Source organism: Somniosus microcephalus, unplaced genomic scaffold (genome assembly GCF_052327205.1).
Source record: "Somniosus microcephalus isolate GS21.2 unplaced genomic scaffold, FLI_Smic_1.0 unresolved_chr1, whole genome shotgun sequence".
NCBI lineage: Eukaryota > Metazoa > Chordata > Chondrichthyes > Squaliformes > Somniosidae > Somniosus > Somniosus microcephalus.
In genome coordinates, this window is record NW_028225179.1 from 21,946,684 (window position 1) to 21,965,977 (window position 19,294).

The window sequence follows — 19,294 nt, forward strand, 5'->3', positions numbered from 1 at the left end:
TTACTCTCTTCGATACATTCCGAGCGTCCCTTACTCTCTCTCATACCTGCCTAGCGTTCCTTACCCTCTCTGACACCTCCAGATTTCCCTTAACCTCTCCAATACCTTCTGAGAGTCAGTTACTCTCTCTGATATCCATTTAGAGCGCTCATACCCACGTGATACTATATCAGAAACCCATAAATTCCCCCACAGCCTCTGAGATCCCATTGTCATTGCAATCCCCTCTGATAAACTCTGAGACTCCCTGATACCAGGAGCAAAGTGTGTTTGGAATGCCGTGGCTCAGGACAATGTGGGCGGAAACGGCTGACTTACATCATGTGTAGGAAAGTTAAGCATGATCATGTGTGTGAGAAAAGCGCAGAAACGTTTTGCCTGGAGCTGCGCCCTTGAGGCAAGTTTTGTGCTGTCAGCTAAACTGCTATAGTGAAAGCACAAAATTAAAAACAGAAAATGCTGGACATATTCAGCAGCTCAGGCAGCATCTGAAGAGAAATGTTACATTTACCAGGACGTCACTGCCCACTTTGATTGATACTTCACGTAGCTCATATCGTAAAATTTCAACACCTCTGTGCAAGAAATAGTTTGGGTGGAAATGAGGACTTTGCTTATTTCAGCAAATAGAGTGAGGCAGCAAAACAAAAGCCCCACTGCGAATTGGGCAAGGATAGGACTTAGAAACAGGAGTCTTGGATGTGTTGAAAAAAGGGGAAAAAGATTTAGTCTTAAAAGCAATAATCGTAGAATTCGAAACAATGCGTGTAGAGCACAGATGATTAGTGACCCACCGCCTTAATCTCTCAACCACCTTGCTCCATGAATATACCTCCGAAAGCTCTTTTATTTCCTTATGGCTCATTGCAAAGCCCTTGGCTCAAATCAAAAACAACAGGAGATCCAGCTTTCAATTATCAGTCACCAGTATCAGAACTAAGCCATCACTGGCGTGGTAGCGTGGCCGAGCGGTCTAAGGCGCTGGATTTAGGCTCCAGTCTCTTCGTGGGCGTGGGTTCGAATCCCACCGCTGCCATAAATTGTGCTAATTTTGTTGTTGTCCGAATCAATGCTCGCTGCAAAGTTCAAAATGACAATAAGATAATGGAGGGAACGTTGATCACGTCAAGCACTTCATGAACAATCCCTTTATTAAGTGGCATTATGCACAGCATAGCTGTTCTTTTTATACCTTCATGGAATGTGGGCATCGCTGGCAAGGCCAGCATTTATTGCCCATCCCTGATTGTGCTTGACAAGGCGGTGATGAGCCACCTTCTTGCACCGCTGCAGTCCGTGTGATGAAGGTACTCCCACAATGCTGCTCGAGAGGGTGTTCCAGGATTTTGACCCAGCGACGATGAAGGAACGATCACATATTTCCAACTCAGAATGGTGTGTGACTTGGAGGGGAACTTGGAGTTGATGGTGTTCCTATGCACCTGCTGCCCTTGTTCTTCGAGGTGGTAGAGTTCGTGGGGTTGGCAGGTGCTGCTGAAGAAGCTTTGGCGAGTAGCTGCAGAGCATCTTGTAAATGGTACACACTGCAGTCGCCGTACACCGCTGGTGAAGGGAGTGAATGTTTAAGGTGGTGAATGGGGTGCTAATCAAGCGGGCTGCTTTGACCTGTATGGTGTCGAGCTTCTTGAGTTTTGTTGGAGCTGCACTCATCCAAGCAATTGGACAGTATTCCATCACAAACCTGACTTGTGCCTTGTAGGTGGTGGAAATGCTTCGGGGAGTCAGGAGATAAGACACTCGCCACAGAATACCCAGCATCTGAGCTGCTCTTGTAGCCACTGTTTTCAACGGCTCCCAGGCACCGCTCAAGCAGCTCTCCGCTGGACTAGAGATCGGGGAAGCTGCGTTGTTGTTGAGGCAGTCTGGCTGCTGCTGCATCCACCTCTCGCACTCCGAGAGCCCGGGCAGCGGTCCGCACCGATCTACCTTCTCTGGATTCGGTGTCACTTGCAAACTGTGGACCTAGTGGCGGAACGCCAGTGTATCTGCATTTGCAGTAAAATGCTGTGTGTTTGAATCACGGCGGGATCACTGAGCTTTCACAGTGTGCGAACCTGAGTTTATATCAGGGCAGTGTTTCAAGAATTGAATATCCAGTTTTGGGGCAATAATTATTTTCAGAATTAAGTGCGCTTTTTCTGTTACTTTTGATTACACTCTAAGTTTTTCTGTTAGAGAGTATTTTTTTAATATTATATCGGAACATTGTTTAAGGAATGTGGTGCGCTCACTGATTGTTGAATAACTCTCTCACCCACTTGAGAGAGTTTTCTGATGCGGTAACAGAGAGGGTTGATGAGGGAAATGCGATTGACGTGGTGTACATGGACTTTCAAAAAGTGTTTGACAAAGTGCCACATAATAGACTTGCCAACAAAGTTAAAGCTGATGGAATAAAAGGGACAGTGGCAGCATGAATACCAAATTGGCTAAGTACAGGAAACTGAGAGTTGTGGTGAACTGTTGCTTTTCGGACTTGAGGAAGGTAATCAGTGGTGTTCCCCAGGGGTCAGTTCTAGGACCACTGCATTTTTTGATATATCTAAATGATTGGGCCTGGGTGTTCAGGGCACAATTTGAAAAGTTGCAGCTGACGCAAAACTTGGAAGTATAGTGAACAGTGAGGAGGATAGTGATAGAGTTCTAGAGGTCATAGACAGGCTGGAGGAATGGGCGGACACGTGGCAGGTGAAATTTAACGCAGAAAAGTGAGAAGTGATACATTTTGGTGCAAAGAATGAGGGCAAGAAATGTAAACTAAAGGGTGCAACCCTAAAGGAGTGCATGAACAGAGAGACCTGGGGTATATGGGCACAAATCGTTGAAGGTGGCAGGGCAGGTTGAGAAAGCAGTTAGTAAAAGATTTCGGGATGCTGGGCTTCCTAAATAGAGGTATAGAGTGCAATAGCATTTAAATTATGATGATCCTGTATAAAACATTGGTTCGGCTCCAACTGGAGTATTGTGTCCAATTCTGGGCACCTAAATTTGGGAAGGATGTGAAGGCCTTAGAAATGGTACAGCAAAAGATTCAAGAAAATGATTCCAGCGATGAGCGACTTCAGTTACATGGATAGACTGGAGAAGCTCGGGTTGTTCTCCTTAGAGCAGAGAAGATTGAGAAGAGATTTGACTGAGGTGTTGAAAATCATGAGGGTCTGAACAGAGTTGATAGAGTGAATGTGGTCCCATTGGCAGAAATGTTAAGAACCAGAGGATATATATTTAAGTTGATTGGCAACAGAACCAAAGGCGACTTAAGAAAATCTTTGTTTACACAGTAAGTGGTTAGGATCTGGAATGCATTCCCAAAAAAGGTGGTGGAGGCAGATTCCATCACAGCTTTCACAAGGGATTTGGATAAGTATCTGAAGGAAAAACATGCAGTGCTCCGGGGAAAGGGCGGGAGCGTGGGACTAGCTGAAGTGCTCTTGCTGAGAGCGGCACGGGCTCGACGTGATGGAAGGCATTCTTCCACGCTGTAATCATTCTATTCTCTGATTCTGTGAAAGGTGCTATATAGAGTCAAGTTGCTGCTGTATTTCGGTTTTTTATAACATTCTTAACATAAAAAATCCAAACTTTACAAAACGAAACCCACACAAAATGCCACGTGGAAATTATTTTGAATAACATCCATTGAACCTTTGCAACACATCATTCCATTTATTTGTCTTTCCTCGGTTTGCTGATAAACGTTTAACTCGCGCCTGTTCACGTTAATGGTAATAAACAGGAACAGATAGACGCAGCGTGTCTGACTGCCCCGAGATGTGCCAAAGGCGTCATAGAGTCACAACGGCAGAGCAAGAGGCCATTTGGCCCATCGAGCTGGTGCCGGCTCTCTGTGTACAGCAACCCCATCCGTCCCATTCCCCACTCTATCCCCGTAGCTGTGCAAGTTTATTTCCCTCAAGTGCCTATCCAGTCTCCGCTTGAAAGCATTGAGTGTCTCCGCTTCCACCACTTGCGTCAGCAGCGAATTCCAGCTCTTCACCACTCACTGCGTAAAAAAGTTTTCCGCTTCTACCGATATTTCTACGGCATCCACCTGCTTAGTAAACACTGATACAAAGTACTCACTGAGTATTCTAGCCTTGCCCTGTGCCTCTAAGCATATATTGCCTTCTTTTTCCCTAACAGGCCCCACCCCACCTCTTACTACCCACTTATTGTTTACATGCCGATAGAAGATTTTTGAGTTCCCTTTTATGTTAGCCGCCATTCTACTCTCATATTCTCTTTGCCAATCTTATTTTCCTCTTCACTTCCCCTCTCAACTTATTGTATTTGGTCTGGTTCTCCCTTGAAGAATTCACCTGTCATTCATCATAAACCTTTTTTGCTTCATCATTTTCTCTAACTCCCTCTTCATCCAAGGAGCCTTTGCTTTGGTTCCTTTACTTTTCCCACTTGTTTGAATGTACCTAGCCTTTACTTGGAACACCTCCTCCTTAATCATCACCATTGTTCCGCTCCAGTTTGTCCTGTCATCCTTTGGTTCCATTTTATCCTGGCTGGATCAATTCGCATCCCATTGAAGTTAGCACTATTCCACTTTAGAAGATCCACTCTAGATTGTTCCTTGCTCCTCTCCATTGCTAATCTAAATCTTATGATACAATGATCACTCATAGCCAAGTGTTCTTCCACAGACACTTGGTCGATCTGCTCCACCTCATTCCCCAGCACCAGATCCAGAAAGGCTTCCTTCCCAGTTGGGCCAAGAACATATTGGTGAAGGAAATTCTCCTGAACACATTTCAGAATTTTCTCCCCCTCCTTTTTCTTTACCCTAGCACTATCCCAATCGATATTTGGGTAATTAAAGCCCCCCAATAGCATCACTTTATAGATCTATAGCATCAGTTTAGGACAAATGCATCAAATCAAATGTTCACCCGACACAGACAGAAAAAAAACAGAGAAACTGGTAGAAGGAGATAGGGAAACAAATCTAAATACAGAAAATATAAATATTTGCCATCATTGATTTCCCTCTATTCCAACCCAACCCTTCAGTGGTGGATAAATAACTTCAGTGTCAATCGTTCAGTGCGAGAATCGGACCAAAGGATGAGACACAAATGATCTGAAGACGGTCGAAACCAGGGACCTTAGGATCTTCAGTCGAACGCTCTCCCAACTGCACTATTCTGGCCCCACATTAATGAAGCTTTGTGTAACTCTTTTGGAAGAAAATCTATCCCCGGGTGGACTCCGCTCGTTGCTCACTCCGGGGGAATGGGACCCGACCAGATAATGGAGCTCAGGTTATGTTAATGATCTGCTGAAGTGTTTATAAACACAGAAAGCTGACACACTAGAGGAGACGTCACAGGGTTGGACACGGAGTGAAATGCACTGAAGGAATTTTGTAACAGTTAAAGAGCACACTAACCCCGAGCTGCAGGGGAAATTCTATGTAGTTCAATATTCAACAGCGAGATGCTGGAGAGATAAGAGTCCCGAATTAGGGAGATATTTTCTGATACCGCTGTTGAATTTCATTTATGTCAAACACTCCCTGAACTCACTGCAGGAATTCAGAGCTGGGGATCGACTGTGAAATCTGCCTAAAAATTAAAATAATACAACTGGCCAACATAGGGCTTGCACCCACGAGCCTGAGATTAAGAGTCGCATGCTCTACTGATTGAGCAAGCCGGGCCCACATAAGCGCATTCTCTCTGTCTGTTATTGCAGAGCGACAGCTGTTGGCTCCGCCCCAGGGGCTCGTCTTGTTCTGCAAACCATGAACCAGCTTCCTCTCAAATCCCGGGTTTATCAGTAAACCGACCCACACAAGCCCGAGAGAGCGATGGATTCCTCTCACTGATCGATAATAAAACTCAGATTGTCTGCTCTTTCCACCTTCAAACCATTCACATCCATTTTGCTCAGTATTTATTTCGCTTTCATTTTTATTATGGTCGTGCTTTTCTTTGTAAACATTTCATTGTAATTATTTATGAGAGGGAAGAAATGAATAGAAGAGATTTACTGGAATGGTACCCGGGATGAGGGACTTCAGTTATGTGGGGAGACTGGCGAAGCTGGGGTTGTTTAGAGCAAGGACGGCCAAATGGAGGTTTGACAGAGGTGTTCAAAATCATAAACGGCTTTGACATCGTAAATAAGGAGAAACTGTTTCCAGTGGCAGAAGGGTCGGTAACCCGAAACCACAAATTGAATCTGATTGGTAATAGAACCAGAGGCGACATAAGGGGCCATTGTTTCATACGGTGAGTTGTTGTGATTTGGAATGCACTGCCTGAAAGGATGATGCAGATTCAATAATACCTTTCAACAGGGAATTGGATTAATACTGGAAGGAAAATCTTTACATGGCTATATAAAAATATCCGGGTATTGCAACTAATGGAGAGCTCTAACAAAGAGGCAGCACAGGTGCGATGGAAAGTTCCAGGCTTCATTTCTGCCTGCACTGAGATCGATTATCTCACCCAGTGTGCTGCCCGGCTCCACAGAAAGTAGGAAGGGCCGAAGTTCCTACACTGGCCTGGGTTTCATCAGCTGATCTCACCCGGCATGATATTGAGCCGCACAAAGCAGGAAGGGCCCAGGCTTCATCACCGGCCTGTGGTGTGTTAGATCATCGCATGATGTGTGCTACTGAGCCATACAAATCAGTAAACTCTCTGTATTCATCCCCTGTTTGTGCTGAGTTAGCAGATATCACCCGGTGTGGTACTGAGCCCCATACTGAGCAGGTTGGGCCCAGGATCATTCCGCGGCTTGTGGTGTGTTCGCTGATCTTATTTGGTGAGTTACTGAGCCTAAAGAACAGGAAACGTTCAGGCTTCATCTCTGGGCTAAGCTGAATCCTCTGACCTCACCTGCTGTCTGGGCCTGTGTTGGGGATATCTGGGTCCTTGTAGCAACTGTCCGAGTAGTAGATCATGGTCTGCGCAGGAGTTGATCAGGTCTTTTTAGAAGCTTCCTGGGTCTGTGTAAGAACTTACTGGGCCTGCGTCCGAGCTATCTGGGTCTGTATAAGAACTGTATGTGTCAGGGTAGGAGCTGTCTGGGACTGTATGTTATATATGGGACTGTGTAAGAGCTGTCTGTTTCATAGTAGGAGCTGTCTCATAGAGTCATAGAGTCATAGAGTTATACAGCACAGAAAGAGGCCCTTCGGCCCATCGCGTCCACGCCGGCCATCAAGCCCTGTCTAATCTAATCCCATTTTCCAGCATTTGGTCCGTAGCCTTGTATGCTGTGGCATTTCAAGTGCTCATCCAAATGCTTCTTGAATATTGTGAGGGTTCCTGCCTCTACCACCCTTTCAGGCAGTGACTTCCAGATTCCAACCACCCTCTGGGTGAAAAAGTTTTTCCTCAAATCCCCTCTAAATCTCCTGCCCCTTACCTTGAATCTATGCCCCCTTGTTATTGACCCCTCTATTAAGGGGAACACTTCCTTTCTATCTACCCTATCTATGCCCCTCATAATTTTGTACACCTCAATCAGGTCCCCCCTCAGCCTTCTCTGCTCCAAGGAAAACAACCCCAGCCTGTCCAGTCTTTCTTCATAGTTGAAGCGCTCCAGCCCAGGTAACATCCTGGTGAATCTCCTCTGCAACCTCTCCAAAGCAATCACATCATTCCTATAGTATGGCGACCAGAACTGCACAAAGTACTCCAGCTGTGGCATTACCAGCGTTATGTACAGCTCCATCATAACCTCCCTGCTCTTATATTCTATGCCTCGGCTAATGAAGGCAAGTACCCATATGCCTTTTTAACCACCTTATCCATCTGTTCTGCTGCCTTCAGGGATCTATGGACATGCACACCAAGGTCCCTCTGATCCTCTGTCTTTCCTAGGGTCCTACCATTCATTGTGTATTCCCTTGCCTTGTTAGTCCATCCAAAATGCATCACCTCTCACTTTTCAGGGTTAAATTCCATTTGCCACTGTTCCGCCCACCTGACCAACACATCTATATCGTCCTGTAGCCTAAGGCTTCCCTCCTCTCTATTTACCACCCCACCAATTTTCGTGTCATCTGCGAACTTTATCATCACACCTTTTACATTCACATCCAAATCATTAATGTAGACCAGAAATAGGAAGGGACCCAGCACTGATCCCTGCGGTACCCCACTGGACACAGGCTTCCAGTCACAAAAACAAACTTCCGCCATCACCCTCTGCCTTCTGCCACTAAGCTAGTTTTGGATCCAATGTGCCAAGGCACCATGGATCCCATCGGCTCTTACCTTCCTGACCAGTCTCCTATGTGGGACTTTATCAAAAGCCTTACTGAAATCCATGTAAGCCACATCCACTGCACTACCCTCATCCACACACCTAGTCACCCCCTCGAAAAATTCAATCAAATTGGTCAGACATGATCTTCCCTTGACAAAGGCATGCTGGCTATCCCTAATAAATCCTTGCCTCTCCAAGTGGAGACTAATTCTGTCCCTCAGAATTTTTTCCAATAATTTCCCTACCACTGATGTTAGGCTCACTGGCCTGTAATGCCCTGGTTTGTCCCTACTACCCTGCTTGAATAATGATACTACATTAGCTGTTCTCCAGTCCTCTGGCACATCCCCTGTGGCCAGAGAGGTCATGAAATTTTGTGTCAGAGCCCCTGCAATCTCCTTCTTTTAACTCACATAGTAACCTCGGATACATCTCGTCCGGGCCTGGGTATTTATCCACTTTTAAGCCTGCTAAAACCGCTAGTACCTCCTCCCTCTCGATGCTAATATGTTCAAGTATATCACAGTCCCCCTGCCCGATTTTTATGTCCACATCGTCCTTCTCCATAGTGAACACAGATGCAAAAAATTCATTTAAACCCCTCCTACATCTTCTGGCTCGACACACAGCTTGCCACTTTGGTCCCTAATGGGCCTTACTCTTTCCCTAGTTATCTTCTTGCCCTTAATATACTTATAAAACATCTTAGGATTTTCCTTTACATTGCTCGCCATTGTTATTTCGTGGCCTCTCCTCGCTCTCCTAATTTATTTTTTAATTATCCCCCTGCACTTTTTAATCCCTTGTATCTGCCAAAAGCCCCCCTTTTCTTCCTAATCCATTCTCGTATATCCGTTGACATCCAAGGTTCCCTGGACTTGTTGGTCCCACCTTTGACCTTTACAGGAACATGTTGCCATTGCACTCTCTCAATTTCCTTTCTGAAAGACTCCCATTGCTCCGATGTGGGTTTTCCTTCAAGTAGCTGATCCCAGCCCACATTGGCCAGATCCTGCCTTATCATATTAAAATCGGCCTTCCCCCAATTTAGAACCTTTATTTCCGGTCCATCCTTGTCCTTTTCCATGACTACCTTCAATCTCATCGAATTATGGTCACTGTCACCAAAGTGCTCACCTACTAACCACTTGCCCGGCCACATTCCCTAGAATTAGGTCCAGTACCGCCCCCTCTCTTGTTGGACTTTCTACATGCTGGCTCTAAAAGCTCTCCTGGATGCACTTTAAGAATTCTGCACCCTCTAAGCCAGTCACAATCTGACTATCCCAGTTAATATTGGAGAAGTTGAAATCCCCCACTATTATTACCCTATTATTTGCACACTTCTCTGAGATTTGCCCACATATCTGTTCCTCTATCTCCCCCGGACTGTTTGGGGGCTTACAATACACTCCCAGCAAAGTGCTTGCCCCCTTTTTGTTTTTAAGTTCAACCCATATGGCCTCATTAGAGGAACCTGTTAATATATCATCCCTCCTTACAGCAGTAATTGACGTCTTAATTAATATTGCGACACCCCTCATCTTTTACCCCACCCATGACTCGCCTGAAGATTCTATACCCCGGAATATTGAGCTGCCAGACTTGCCCCTCCCTCAACCATGTCTCCATGATAGCAACAATATCATACTCCCATGTGTTCATCACCAACTTCAGTTCATCCACCTTATTCGCAAGACTCCTTGCATTAAAATAAATGCCATTCAGCCTTGCCCTACTCCCTTGTGCCGTTACATATTTGCTCTGCCTTCAAGTCGGACTTGTTTTTTCCTCTAGATTTGGCTGTACATCACCTCCTATTATAGCTCCACTCTGTATCCCATCCCCCTGCCAAGTTAAGTTAAACCCCCCCGAACAGTGCTAGCAAACCTCCCCACAAGGATATTTGTCCCGTTCTGGTTCAGGTGCAACCCGTCCGACTTGTACAAGCCCCACCTTCCCCAGAAGCAGACGCAGTGATCCAGGAAACTAAAGCCCTCCCTCCTGCACCAACCCTTTAACCATACATTCATCTGCTCTATCCTGCTGTTTCTATACTCACTAGCACGTGGCACTGGGAGTAATCCAGAGATTACAACCTTTGAGGTCGTGCTCTTTAATCTGCTATCTAGCTCACTAAATTCTTGCTGCAGGACCTCATCCCTCTTCCTATCCGTCGTTGGTCCCAATGTGAACCACGACATCTGACTGTTCACCCTCCCCCTTCAGTGTGCCCTGCGGCCGTTCATTGACATCCTTGACCCTGGCACCAGGGAGGCAACAAACCATCCTGGAGTCACGTCTACGACCACAGAAACGCCTATCTGTTCCCCTTCCGATAGAATCCCCTACCACTATTGCTCTCCCACTATTTTTCCTCCCTTCCTGAGCAGCAGAGTCACCCCTGGTGCCAGGAAGTTGGCTGCTGCTGCCTTCCTCTGGTTAGTCATCCCCCTCAACAGTATCCAAATCGGTATACCTGTTTGAGAGGGGGATGGCCACAGGAGTCCCCTGCACTACCTGCCTGCCTCTACTGCTCTGCCTGATGATCACCAATTTCACTTCTGCCTGTACAGCCCTTACCTGCGGTGTGACCAACTCACTAAACGTGTTATCCACGACCTTGTCAGCATCGTGAATGCTCCAAAACGCATCCATCCGCAGCTCCAGCGCTGCAATGCGGTCTACTAGTAGCTGCAGCTGGATACATTTCTGGCACACATTACTGTAGTATTACTACATGTCTGGCAGACATTACTTCCAGTCATTTGGGCAGCGTGTCAACTCCCTACACTGTCATGTTTGTGCTGCACTAATTAGATACAAATTGATATTGCAAGTGTTTTGAAATGAAACCGCCCAAAGATTGGAATAATACTTTGCTCACATTTCTCTCTGTCAATGTACTGAAAGCCGGGCTCTGACAGCATCGCTGCAACACCTTCAACAGAAGCAGCTTCAGGGTCCCCCCTGTGACGTCACACGGCTCAGTCCTGTCGATGCAGCAACTGAACTCCCCCAATTCTCCAACATCTTTCAGTGTTTACACCGCCCCCGGAGCTCCAAACTCAGCGCTTTCAATGTGGGAGTTTAGGCTGGCAATTGAGTGAGGAATTTGTGTCTTTAGGACGGGAAGAGTTCGGTCTTTGCAGCAACACCTGGAATAAATTAAATCTAAAATCTCAGGTAGAAAAATGAAACCATGGACAGGGGCTCGAAAAATCCTGGATTTCACTGAAATCCACATTCTATAAAGGTTACAGGTTAAGGCAGAGCCCTGTTCCTTTAGAGGGATAATCTAGGTATGGGGTACTATACAATATTGAAATAGGTTGGGCCACATTTAGAGCAGAATCGCTGTGGAAATCTCCATCCCCCAGGATTATGTGGGCTGCGGTGGGGATTAGAGTTTCTGCTCATTTCATTATTTTCTATTATTATCCCATTCCCGGTAGTTTCACTTTGATCTTTCCAGTGATATTATCGAAGGTCAGTCCGTGGGACACAGGTGCATTCAGACCAGGAGTAAGTCATTCAGCGTCTCGGGCCTGCTCCGCCATTCAATTTGATCATGGCTGATCTGCAGCTCAGACCCGTTTCCCCGGCTTTGCTGCTTATCGCTTCATATCCTCACCTTACAACAATGTATCGATCACAGCCATGAAAGCTCCAAATAATCCCGAGCATCTGCAGCTTTTTGTGGGTTAGAGTTTCAAATTCCCACCAGCCATCGTGTGACAAAGTGTATCTTGATTTCGCTCCTGAATGACATAAATCTAATGTTAAGCTTATTGTATAGAATTACAGATAATATACAGCAGAGGAACAGGCCATTCGGCCCAACTGGTCCAAGCTGCTGTTTCTGCTCTACCAGTCTCCTCTCACCCCATCACCATGGCCTTCTAGTCATTTCACCCTCATGTATTTATCTAGCTTCCCCTTAAATACATCTGTGCAACTCGATTCACCTAATGATTGTGGTAGCGAGTTCGACAATACGTCCCCTTGTTCATGATTCTTGCACCAGACAGAATTGTTTCCCGGCATCTACCCTATTGAATCGTTAGACATTTTAAGCACCTCCTACAGGTCAGCCCTCAATCTCCTTTTCTCAAGGAAATGGAAGCAATATTTTGCAACATGTCCTCGTAATTTAACCCTTTTAGCTCAGGTAAATTTCAGGTGATTCTGTGCTGCATCAACTCCAAGGCCTATATATAATCAGTGAGGGACTCGGGAGGTGAGAGAAGGAAGGAAGACTGGAAAATGGATTGGAGGGACAGATTGGGGCCTCGTGGAAAGAGAGGGGCAATGGGGGTCGGAGGATGGGAAGACTAGAGAATGGGAGGTCAGAGAGAGGATAATGGGGTCAGCCAGAGGGGGAATGAGGGTCATGACAGAGGAATGGGGTTAGGGAGAGGGGGCAAGAGGGTCAACAGCAGGTACATGGGATCCTAGAGATGGGGGAAGTGAATCAGCAGCAGATAAATCGGGCCAGGGAGTGCGGGAAGATGGTCAGCAGCAGGTAAATGGGTTCAAAGAGAGGGGGAAAGAGGGTCAGCAGCCGGTAAATCGGGCCAGAGAGAGGAGGGAAGAGGGTCAGCAGCAGGTAAATGGGGTCAGAGAGAGGGGGGAAGAGGGTCAGTAGCAGGTAAATGGGGTCAAAGAGAGTGGGGAAGAGGGTCAGCAGCAGGGAAATGGGGTCAAACAGAGGGGGAAGAGGGTCAGGAGCAGGTAAGTGGGTCAGAGAGAGGGGGAAGAGGGTCAGCAGCAGGTAAAAGTGGTCAGAGAGATGGGGAAGAGGGTCAGCAGCAGGTAAATGCGGCCAGAGGGAGGGGGAAGAGGGTCAGCAGCGGGTAAATGGGGTCAGAGGGAGGGGGAAGAGGGTCAGCAGCAGGTAAATGTGGTCAGAGACAGGAGGAAGAGGGTCAGCAGGTAAATGGGGTCAGAGAGATGGGGAAGAGGGTCAGCAGCAGGTAAATGGGGTCAGAGAGATGGGGCAGAGGGTCAGCAGCAGGTAAATGGGGTCAGAGAGAGTGGGAAGAGGATCAGCAGCAGGTAAATGGGGTCAGTGTGAGGGGAAGAGGGTCAGCAGCAGGTAAATGTGGTCAGTGTGAGGGGGAAGAGGGTCAGCAGCAGATAAATGGGGTCAGAGAGAGGGGGAAGAGGATCAGCAGCAGGTAAATGGGGTCAGAGAGAGGGGGAAGAGGGTCAGCAGCAGGTAAATGTGGTCAGAGAGAGGGGAATCTCCATAGGGCTGTGGATGACTATCTTCATGACTGAGATCGATAGATATCTGCGCACCAACTGAATCAAGGGATATGAAGATCGGGCGGGAAACTGAATTTGTGGTGGAAGTTCAGCCATGATCTTACTGATTGGTGGAGCAGCCTCGAGGGTTTCTATGGCCTACTCCTGCTCCTTTTTCTAATGTTATTATGAAACGCAGCAGCCAATTTGTGCACAGCAAGCTCCCACAAACGGCAATGTGACAATGACCAGATAATCTGTTGTTTTGAGTTGATTGAGGGATAAATATTGACCAGGACACCGGGTAATTTCCCTGCTCTTTATCGAAGTAGTGCCGTATGTGATCTTTTACGCCCACCTGAGAGGGCAGACGGGGCTTGGTTTTAACGTCTCAGCTAAAACACGGCAACTCCGACAGTGCAGCACTCCTTCAGTGCGGCACTGCAGTGCCCAGGTCTCTGAACCAATATCTTTCTGATTCAGGGTGTCACCAACTGAGCCAGGGCTGACACACAGCCTCCCTGAAGGACCACTTCATTGTATCGAAACGGAGCTGGAGCTTCCCGGATTGTTGGAACCGACAGGTTGCAGGTGTCCTGTTGAGCGAAAGAATCTCTCTGAGAAGAGCGGGAAGCCAATCGGGGAAATTAAAGGAAGTGGTGAATTAGTGACCTGCCAGACACCCAATCCGGGAATGACGGATTCAAACAAATATAGGAAAGAAGGAACTCTACGGGGACCTGTTCGCTAATTCTTCAACATCGTAAAACCATCCCAAGTAATTCTCCCGGTGTCCTGGCCGGTATTTCCACCTTACATTAATTTCACGGAAACTTTGACTTTAAATCAGACAATAGTCAGAAGATGGCAGCGTGAATCTACATTGCAGCTGAATGTATTGTCATGTATTGTGTTTAAAGTTACCTCACACTATTTATAAAATGGGGCGCACAGTTAAGATGAAGAGGGGCAGGCGAACTGTGGTTTCCACTGCGGCTGCTGCTCAACAATAATTGCCCTCAGTGTGTACAGTGAGCAGAAGGAATTGCTGCTGTTTCTTCACATTTCCCACTGCACTCATTGTCATTCTGCTTTAACAGAACCAGCTTGGATCTCCAGATATATTTAAACATTAAACCTCGGGGCTGATAGAATAATGATACAATAATATGAACATCATGTGCTTTCAATGGAGAAGTGTTTTCCACCTGCCGTGAGCAGAGAGCTTGGTGAAGATAGCGTTGGGTGAATCTGCTAAACTGAGTGGTGATGGGAAGTTGGTGAGAGTGGGACTTCGGTGCAGAGGGGGAGGGAGCTGCTCAGTAATTTAAATCAAGGAACAACAGTAAATACACCAAAATAGTCGAACTAATTAGAACTAGGGATAAAATTAAAATTAACTAAGTTCAGGATAGCAACATTAAAGGAATCTGAACTGCATTAAATAAAAATCGGATGTACGTCATTAATTAAATAATAAGTAGGAGTAAGGAGTGCTAAATTAATATATATAGAATAATAGAATAGAATCATAGAAGTTTACAGCACCGAAGGGGCCATTCGGCCCATCGTGCCAGTGCCTGTTCTTTGAAAGAGCGGTAAAATTTGAAGCCAGACCCCAGCGTTTTACTCTTAATCCTGGAAATCAGTTCCCTACAAATACAGGTCCAATTTTAATCAAGATCAAGGGGCAGGTGAGACCCGATGCCTGCAATTCTTGTGGCATTTAGCAGCTGCAGAAAGTTTCCTGTTTCCTGGACAACCACGTGTGCAGGATGAGCCCCCAATTTCTCGAGCTCAGGGTTTCTGAGACTGAGGAGCGGCGGGAGTCACTGCTGGGCATTCGGGTGATGGCAATTCCCCGTAGAAAAAGTTGCAGGAGGTGGTAACCCCGCAGCTACAGAGAGTTCAGGTGGGGAGTAAGTGGGTGGCCAGCCGGCAGGTGAGGAAGAGGCAGGCCCTGCAGGAATCCCCCGCGAATCTGGCCCTCTCAACCCGGTTTTCCGTGCTGATACCAGTGACGGTGATGACACCCTGGGGGAGTGCATCCTAGAGCAAAGAGCTTGGTGAAGGGAGAGATGGGTGAATCTGCTAAACGGCTTCGTGGGGCAAATGGCTGCACAGGGGGCGCAGCAATGCGAGCACATTCAGTAGTGCTTGGGGATTTGATATTCAGCGGGGAGAGACAGGCGTTACAGCATCAGTCGTCGTGATTCTCGCAGAGTATGTTGCCTCCCTGATGCCAGGGTGATGGACATCATTGATAGGGTGCATAACATTTTGCGAAGGGCAGATGAACAGCCAGCAGCCATGATCATTGTTGGAACCAATGACAGAGATAGGAAACGGGCTGTGTTCCTACAGGCACATTTTCCAGAGCAAGTTAAATTGCAGGACCAAAAATGGCAGTTATCCCTGGGTTACTCCCAGTGTCACGTCCTGGAGCATATAGGAGAAGTAAGATAAGACATGTTGACGTGTGGCTGGAGAACTGGTGCAGATGGGAGTTGTAAGACAGTCTGATTGTCTGATAGTTTATAGAGTTCAGACTCGTGGAACAGACAACACAAAACCCAATGAATCTGTGAAATTTCTTTTAATTAAAAATTCACAAGAGGTTACAAGTAAAATTAGCAGAATACAAACAGTACTCAATTCATGTACTTATCACAAGCAAGTATCAAAAATCATTTACTTTAAGCTCAGGTGATTAAAAGCAAACCCACATGCATACAACACCTGGTTGGGTATTGGAGCCGTGGGGCAGTGGGTGAATGGGTGGGAATTGGAGTTGGGGGTGCGTGGGTGAATGGTTGGGTATTGGAGCCGGGGGGGGGCAGTGGGTGAATGGTTGGGTATTGGAGCCGGGGGGCAGTGGGTGAATGGTTGGGCATTGGAGTCGGGGGGGCAGTGGGTGAATGGTTGTGTATTGGAGCTGGGGGTCCCTGGGTGAATGGTTGGGTTTTGGAGACGAGGGGGCAGTGGGTGAATGGTTGGGTATTGTGGTCGCGGGTCCGTGGGTGAATGGTTGGGTATTGGAGACGGGGGGCAGTGGGTGAATGGTTGGGTATTGGAGCCGGAGGACAGTGGGTGAATGTTTGGGTATTGGAGCCGGGGGTCCGTGGGTGAATGGTTGGGTATTGGAGACGGGGGGCAGTGGGTGAATGGTTGGGTATTGGAGCCGGGGGGCAGTGGGTGAATGTTTGGGTACTGGAGCCGGCAGTCCATGGGTGAATGGTTGGGTATTGGAGCCGGAGGACAGTGGGTGAATGTTTGGGTATTGGAGCCGGGGGTCCGTGGGTGAATGGTTGGGTATTGGAGACGGGGGGCAGTGGGTGAATGGTTGGGTATTGGAGCCGGGGGGCAGTGGGTGAATGTTTGGGTATTGGAGCCGGCAGTCCATGGGTGAATGGTTGGGTATTGGTGCCGGGGGTCATGATTGCATATTGGAGCCGAGGGGGCAATGGGTGTATGTCTGGGTACTGGAGCTGCGGGGGCAGTGGGCGAATGGTTGGGTACTGGAGCCAGGGGGCAGTGGGTGAATGGCTGGGTACTGGAGCTGAGGGGGCAGTGGGTGAATGTTTGGGTACTGGAGCCGGGGGGCAGTGGGTGAATGGTTGTGTACTGGAGCCGGGGAGCAGTGGGTGAATGGTTGGGTATTGGCACCGGGGGGCAGTGGTTGAATGCTTTGGTACTGGAGCTGGGGGTGCAAGGGTGGTGCAATGGGTGAATATTTGAGTATTGGAGCCGAGGGCCGGGCGTGTTGCAGTGGGGCATGGTGGAGTATTGGAGACGATGGGCAATGGTTGGGTATTGGAGCTGGGGGCAATGGTTGGGCATTGGAGCTGGGTGCAATGGTTTGGAATTGTTGCTGTGGGGGGAGCTGTGTTTGTGTATTGGATCCGGGGGGCAATGGTTGGGCATTGGAGCCGGGGACAATGGTTGGGTTTTGTAGCTGTTGGTGGAGCTGTGTTTGTGTATTGGCTCCGGGGGGCAGTGGTTGAGTATGGCAGCTGTGGTGGGAGCAGTGTGTATGTATTGGAGCCGGGGGCAATGGTTGGGTATTGGAGCTGCGGGGCGGGGGGATGCACTGGTTGGGTATTGTAGCTGTGGTTGGAGCAGTGGTTCGGTATTGGAGCCGGTGGGTAATGGTTGGGTATTGTAGCTGTGGTGGGAGCAGTGGTTGGGTACTGGAGCTAATGGGCAATGGTTGGGTATTGCAGCTGTGGTGGGATCAATGGTTGGGTATTGGAACCGGGGGGCAATGGTTGGGTATTGTAGCAGTGGTGGGAGCAGTGGTTAGGTATTGGAGGCGGGGGCAATGGTTGGGTATTGGAGCCTGGTGGCAATGGTTGGGTTCTGTAGCTGTGCTGGAAGCAGTGGTTGGGTATTGGAGCTTGGGGGCATTGGTTGGGTATTGTAGCTGTGGTGGGGGCAATGTTTGTGCATTGTAGCTGTGGTGGGAGCACTGATTGGTATTGGAGCTGTGCTGGGAGCAGTGGTTGGGTATTGGAGCTGAGGGGCAATGGTTGGGTATTGCAGCTGTGGTGGGAGCAATGGTTGAGTATTGGAGCCGGGGGGACAATTGTTGTGTATTGCAGCTGTGGTGGGAGCAGTGGTTGGGTATTGAGCTGGGGGGCACTGCCAGGTGCAATATGATGGACTTTGATTCCTTGGCTGGAAGTGAGGAAAAGATGCAATGGCAGCTTGAAGGAATGTTGTTAAAGGAGAACCAGATGTTCAAGGACCAGGGAGGGGAGATTAGACAGGTGTTGTTCTCAGTGACGGACCGAGTGTCCAATGAACATAAACTGCAGGTCAAAATTAGTGCACCATCCAAGAGGATGCTCAGGCTTCAATTGACGCCTCAAAGGGAGTTGCTTGTAGCATGTATGGGGTATTCCTTCTTTCCCCTAATACACCGGGGATGGGGTGATATCAAGAACAACCTAATCCCCAACTTTGTGACAAATAAACAGCTGGCAGAATGGAAGGTGTCGACGTCACGCTTTCCATTTGTGAACTCAGGAGGTTGGGCAGAGTCTGGGCTACGACTCACCCGTGCCATGCTAAACTGAAGGGTCTGGGAGGGAGCATTCCTGCCCTGACAATACAAGCGACCCAATATCCATAAAAGTATGGTCAGTAGAATCAGTTCTGATATTGGAAGAGAAATTGCATTATGAATAGCAGCCATTCCCACCGTACATGGTTCAAGTAAATGAAGGAAAGACAGTGCCAGACATGGCAAAATGTTCTTTAATCAAAGGATGTGTTCATATCACCTGAGGGAAGTTAATGAAACACTATGGTGGTCTTGTTTGGAATTAAGAAACTCCAAATTGCACCATGTCTGTAATATGCTGGCACCAGAGATAAACTAATACTAGTTGTGTCGCACAGGGGCGCTATTGTGTCACTACGGCCGCAGCCTCTGTGAATACAGACCCCTCACCTGCCCTGTCACCCACTCCTCTTTCTGCTTTGAACCAACCCAGGTCACCAAGATAGATCATGAGATCCTGATACCAGTGATCAAGCATAATGTTACTAACATCACAGTGCACGGTGATATGCTCTTAGACACTGACACAATATTGATTGGATTTGGATATCCACTGGACGCCCCTCCGCCACACCACGCACACGTCACTAAAACTAAAATAGATTAGAGAACGAACCGTGATCACAGTAAAACACCTGCACCAACTACACCAGGAAAATGAAAACCTGCTAACAGAGCTAGAGGGAGTGGGAAGGAAATGACGGTGGGAGCAAGTCAATA

The 19,294-nt window shown here is 47.7% G+C and overlaps 1 non-coding gene across 1 annotated transcript; it reads left to right on the forward strand.

The window, feature by feature from the left end:
- The first annotated feature begins 954 nt into the window (after positions 1-954).
- trnal-uag (transfer RNA leucine (anticodon UAG)) lies at positions 955-1,036 on the forward strand. The gene has a single exon. It is a non-coding gene; the product is annotated as a tRNA-Leu (tRNA).
- The last annotated feature ends 18,258 nt before the right edge of the window (positions 1,037-19,294 follow it).